This window comes from Arachis hypogaea, chromosome 11 (genome assembly GCF_003086295.3).
Source record: "Arachis hypogaea cultivar Tifrunner chromosome 11, arahy.Tifrunner.gnm2.J5K5, whole genome shotgun sequence".
NCBI lineage: Eukaryota > Viridiplantae > Streptophyta > Magnoliopsida > Fabales > Fabaceae > Arachis > Arachis hypogaea.
Genome location: NC_092046.1, coordinates 82,488,217 through 82,494,101, shown reverse-complemented (window position 1 = coordinate 82,494,101; position 5,885 = coordinate 82,488,217). Strand labels below are relative to the sequence as shown.

The following is a 5,885-nucleotide window of genomic DNA, read 5'->3' as shown; positions in this document are numbered from 1 at the left end:
AGTTTGACTGTGGGGGCTTTGTTTGATCTGCTTTGAGAGAAGCTTTTTATGCTTCCTCTCCATGGATGCAGAGAGAGATCCTTGAGTTGTAAACACAAGGTTGTCCTCATTTATTTGAAGGATCAATTCTCCTCTGTCCTCATCAATCACAGCTCTTGCTGTGGCTAGGAAAGGTCTTCCTAGGATGATGGATTCATCCTCATCCTTCCCAGTATCTAGGACTATGAAATCAGCAGGGATGTAAAGGCCTTCAACCTTTACTAACAAGTCCTCTACTTGTCCATAAGCCTGTTTTCTTGAATTGTCTGCCATCTCTAATGAGATTTTAGCAGCTTGCACCATAAAGATTCTCAGTTTCTCTATTACAGAGAGGGGCATGAGGTTTATCCCTGAACCAAGGTCACACAGAGCCTTTTCAAAGATCATGTTGCCTATGGTACAAGGTATTACAAACTTTCCAGGATCCTGTTTCTTCTGAGGCAATGTCAGTTGATCCAGATCACTTAGTTCATTGGTGAACAAGGGAGGTTCATCTTCCCAAGTCTCAATACCAAATAATTTGGCATTCAGCTTCATGATTGCACCAAGAAACTTGGCAGCTTGCTCTTCAGTAATGTCCTCATTCTCTTCAGAAGAGGAATACTCATCAGAGCTCATGAATGGCATAAGGAGGTTTAATGGAATCTCTATGGTCTCTAGATGAGTCTCAGATTCCTTTGGTTCCTCAAAGGGAAGCTCCTTATTGATCATTGGACGTCCCAGGAGGTCTTCCTCCTTGGGATTCACATCCTCTCCTTCCTTCACAGGTTCGGCCATGGGGATTAATTCAATGGCCTTGCACTCTCCTTTTGGATTTTCTTCTGTATTGCTTGGGAGAGTACTAGGAGGGATTTCAGTGATCCTTTTACTTAGCTGGCCCACTTGTGCTTCCAAATTTCTAATGGAAGACCTTGTTTCATTCATGAAACTTACAGTGGCCTTGGACAGATCAGAGACTAAGTTTGCTAAATTAGAAGTATTTTGTTCAGAGTTCTCTGTCAGTTGCTGGGTGGATAATGGAAAAGGTTTACTATTGTTAAACCTGTATCTTCCACCATTATTAAAGCTTTGTTGAGGCTTTTGATCCTTCCATGAGAAATTTGGATGATTTCTCCATGATGAGTTATAGGTGTTTCCATAAGGTTCACCCATGTAATTTACCTCTGCTATTGCAGGGTTTTTAGGATCATAAGCTTCTTCTTCAGAAGATGCCCCTTGAGTACTGTTGGATGCAGCTTGCATTCCATTCAGACTCTGAGAAATCATATTGACTTGCTGAGTTAATATTTTGTTCTGAGCCAATATGGCATTCAGAGTATCAATTTCAAGAACTCCCTTCTTCATAGGCGTCCCATTATTCACAGGATTCCTTTCAGAAGTGTACATGAACTGGTTATTAGCAACCATGTCAATGAGTTCTTGAGCTTCTGCAGGCGTTTTCTTTAGGTGAATGGATCCACCTACAGAAGTATCCAATGACATCTTAGCCAATTCAGATAGACCATCATAGAATATATCCAGGATGGTCCATTCCAAAAGCATGTCAGAAGGACACTTTTTGGTCAGTTCTTTGTATCTCTCCCAAGCTTCATAGAGGGATTCACCTTCTTTTTGTCTGAAGGTCTGAACATCCACTCTAAGCTTACTCAGCTTTTGAGGAGGAAAGAACTTGGCTAAGAAAGCCTTGACCAGCTTATCCCAAGAGTTCAGGATATCCTTAGGTTGAGAGTCCAACCATACTCTAGCTCTGTCTCTTACAGCAAAAGGGAAAAGCATAAGCCTGTAGACTTCAGGATCTACTCCATTAGTCTTAACAGTATCACATATCTACAAGAATTCAGTTAAGAACTAAAAAGGATCTTCAGATGGAAGTCCATGAAACTTGCAGTTCTGCTGCATCAGAGAAACGAGTTGAGGTTTCAGCTCAAAGTTGTTTACTCCAATGGCAATAATGGAGATGCTTCTTCCATGTAAATTGGAATTAGGTGCAGTAAAGTCACCAAGCATTCTCCTTACATTATTGTTGTTGGGTTCGGCTACCATCTCCGTTACTTGTTCGAAATTTTCAATAAGGTTGTCTCTGGATTGTTGTAATTTAGCTTCTCTTAGTTTCCTCTTCAGAGTCCTTTCAGGTTCTGGATCAGCTTCAACAAGAATTCCTTTTTCCTTGTTCCTGCTCATAAGAAAGAGAAGATAACAAGAAAAGAAGAGGAATCCTCTATGTCACAGTAAAGAGGTTCCTTATTGTTAGTAGAAGAAGAAAAGGAATAGGGGTGAAGAAGAATGAAGAATCCAAACACAAGGTAAGGATAGGAGCAGTGATATGAGATGAAGTGTTAGTAGATGAATAAATAATTAGAAGGAGATGAAGGAGAAGGATTTTTGAAAATTATTTTTGAAAAAGGGTTAGTGATTTTCGAAAATAGTTTTTGAAAAAGGTTAGTAATTTTCGAAAATTAAAATAAAAAATTAAAATAATTAATTAATTAAAAAGAAATTTTGAAAAAGAGGGGAGATATTTTCGAAAATTAGAGAAAGAGAGAGTTAGTTAGGTAGTTTTGAAAAAGACAAGAAACAAACAAAAAGTTAGTTAGTTAGTTGAAACAAATTTTGAAAAGATAAGAAGTTAGGAAGTTAGAAAAGATATTTTGAAATCAAATTTTGAAAAAGATAAGATAAGAAGATATTTTTGAAAAGATATGATTGAAATTAGTTTTGAAAAGATTTGATTTTTAAAATCATAATTAATGACTTGATTCACAAGAAATCACAAGATATGATTCTAGAACTTAAAGTTTGAATCTTTCTTAACAAGTAAGTAACAAACTTGAAATTTTTTGAATCAAAACATTAATTGATGATGTTATTTTCGAAAATCATGTGATAAAGATAAGAAAAAGATTTTTGAAAAAGATTTTTGAAATTTTCGAAAATAACTAAGAAAAATGAAAAAGATTTGACTTTTGAAAAAGATTTAGAAAAAGATAAGATTTTTAAATTGAAAATTTGATTTGACTCATAAAAACAACTAGATTTTAAAAATTTTTGAAAAAGTCAAATCTAATTTTCGAAATTTTAAGAGAGAAAAAGGGAAAGATATTTTTTTTTATTTTTTTGAATTTTTATGATGAGAGAGAAAAACACTAAAAATGCTCAATGCATGGAATTTTTAGATCAAAACAATGAATGCATGCAAGAATGCTATGAATGTCAAGATGAACACCAAGAACACTTTGAATGTCAGGATGAACATCAAGAACTTATTTTTGAAAAATTTTTAATGCAAAGAAAATATGCAAGACACCAAACTTAGAAATCTTTCATGTTTAGACTCTATGGATGCAAGAATGCATATGAAAAACAAGAAAAGATGCAAAACAAGAAAACATCAAGATCAAACAAGAAGACTTACCAAGAACAACTTGAAGATCATGAAGAACACTATGAATGCATGAATTTTCGAAAAATGCAAGATGAATATGCAATTGACACCAAACTTATAACATGACACATGACTCAAACAAGAAACACAAAAAATATTTTTTTTTTTTGATTTTTATGATTTTCTAATTTTTTTTTTGTATTTTTTGAAAATTGATTGAAAAAGAAAAATAAGGATTCCAAAATTTTTAATATGAATTCCAGGAATCTTATGCTCTTTAGTCTAAAGCTCCAATCAAAGGGTCAGGCATGGCTTAATAGCCAGCCAAGCTTTAGCATGAATATGAGTGTAATTCATTCAATTTTAGGCCAAAACCTCAGTCCAAAAGAATTTAGACATGGCTTTATAGCCAGCCATGCTTCATGAAACACTAGAATTCATTCTTAAAAATTCTGAAGAAAAATATATTTTTGAAAACATTTTTTTTTTGAAAACAAAGGAGAAATTTTTTGAAATATTTTTAAAAAATTTTTGAAAATAAAACAAAAAGAAAATTACCTAATCTGAGCAACAGGATGAACCGTCAGTTGTCCAAACTCGAACAATCCCTGGCAACGGCGCCAAAAACTTGGTGCACGAAATTGTGATCATCAATGGCGCCATCAACATGGTACGCTCAATTGTAATCTCAACTTTTTATCACAACTTCGCACAACTAACCAGCAAGTGCACTGGGTCGTCCAAGCAATAAACCTTACGCGAGTAAGGGTCGATCCCACGGAGATTGTTGGTTATGGAGTTTTCGAAATTAAATAATAAGTAAACATAAAACAAGGATAGAAATACTTATGTAAATCATTGGTGAGAATTTCAGATAAGCACATAGAGATGCATTCGTTCCTCTGAACCTCTGTTTTCCTGCTGTCTTCATCCAATCAGTCTTACTCCTTTCCATGGCTGGCTTTATGTAAGGGCATCACCGTTGTCAATGGCTACATCCCATCCTCTTGTGAAAATGGTCCAAATGCTCTGTCACAGCACGGCTAATCATCTGAGGTTTTCGATCATACTGGAATAGGATTCACCCTCCTTTTGCGTCTATCACTACGCCCAGCACTCGCGAGTTTGAAGCTCGTCACAGTCATTCAATCTCTGAATCCTACTCGGAATACCACAGACAAGGTTTAGAATTTCCGGATTCTCATGAATGCCGCCATTAATCTAGCTTACACCACGAAGATTCTGATTAAGAGATCTAAGAGATACTCATTCAATCTAAGGTAGAACGGAGGTGGTTGTCAGGCACGCGTTCATAGGGAATGATAATGATTGTCATGTTCATGACATTCAGGTTGAAGTGCGAATGAATATCTTAGAAGCGGAATAAGTTGAATTGAATAGAAAAACAGTAGTACTTTGCATTAATCTTTGAGGAACAGCAGAGCTCCACACCTTAAACTATGGAGTGTAGAAACTCTACCGTTTGAAAATACATAAGTGAAGAGAGGGTAAGCATGGCCGAATGGCCAGCCCCCAAACGTGATCAATAGATCAAAATATAATCCAAAGATGATCCAAAGATGTTCAAAGATCTCTAATACAATAGTAAGAAGTCCTATTTATAATAAACTAGCTACTAGGGTTTACAGAAGTAAGTAATTGATGCATAAATCCACTTCCGGAGCCCACTTGGTGTGTGCTTGGACTGAGCTTGAAGTCTACACGAGGAGAGGTCATTCTTGGAGTTGAACGCCAGCTTTTGTGCCATTTTGGGCGTTGAACTCCACTTTGCAACTTGTTTCTGGCGCTGGACGCCAGAATTGGGCAGAGATCTGGCGTTGAACGCCAGTTTGCGTCGTCTAAACTTGGGTAAAGTATGGACTATTATATATTTCTGGAAAGCCCTGGATGTCTACGTTCTAACGCAATTGAAAGAGCGCCATTTTGAGTTCTGTAGCTCCAGAAAATCCACTTTGAGTGCAGGGAGGTCAGAATCCAATAGCATCAGCAGTCCTTTTTCAACATCTGAATCTGATTTTTGCTCAAGTCCCTCAATTTCAGCCAGAAAATACCTGAAATCACAGAAAAATACACAAACTCATAGTAAAGTCCAGAAATATAAATTTAACATAAAAACTAATAAAAACATCCCTAAAAGTAACTAGATTCTACTAAAAACATACTAAAAACAATGCCAAAAAGCGTATAAATTATCCGCTCATCAAGGATCATTGATAAAACTCTTAAATCTATACATGATAAACCCTAAAAACGGGGTTTATCACACATCCTCCTGTTGGTAACTGTTCTTGTAGGAATGAACTCATTCTTTTCATTGGAGACTATTGTAATTCCTCCTTTCCTGGGTAGAACTTGCACTGGAGTTACCCACGGACTGTTAGAGATAGGATAGATAATTCTTGCATCCCAAAGCTTCATCACTTCCTTGTGGACAATATCCTTC

At 36.2% G+C, this 5,885-nt stretch overlaps 1 non-coding gene across 1 annotated transcript; it reads left to right on the top strand.

The window, feature by feature from the left end:
• The first annotated feature begins 1,575 nt into the window (after positions 1 to 1,575).
• On the top strand, positions 1,576 to 1,683 carry LOC112724219 (small nucleolar RNA R71). The gene has a single exon (XR_003163393.1). It is a non-coding gene; the product is annotated as a small nucleolar RNA R71 (small nucleolar RNA).
• The last annotated feature ends 4,202 nt before the right edge of the window (positions 1,684 to 5,885 follow it).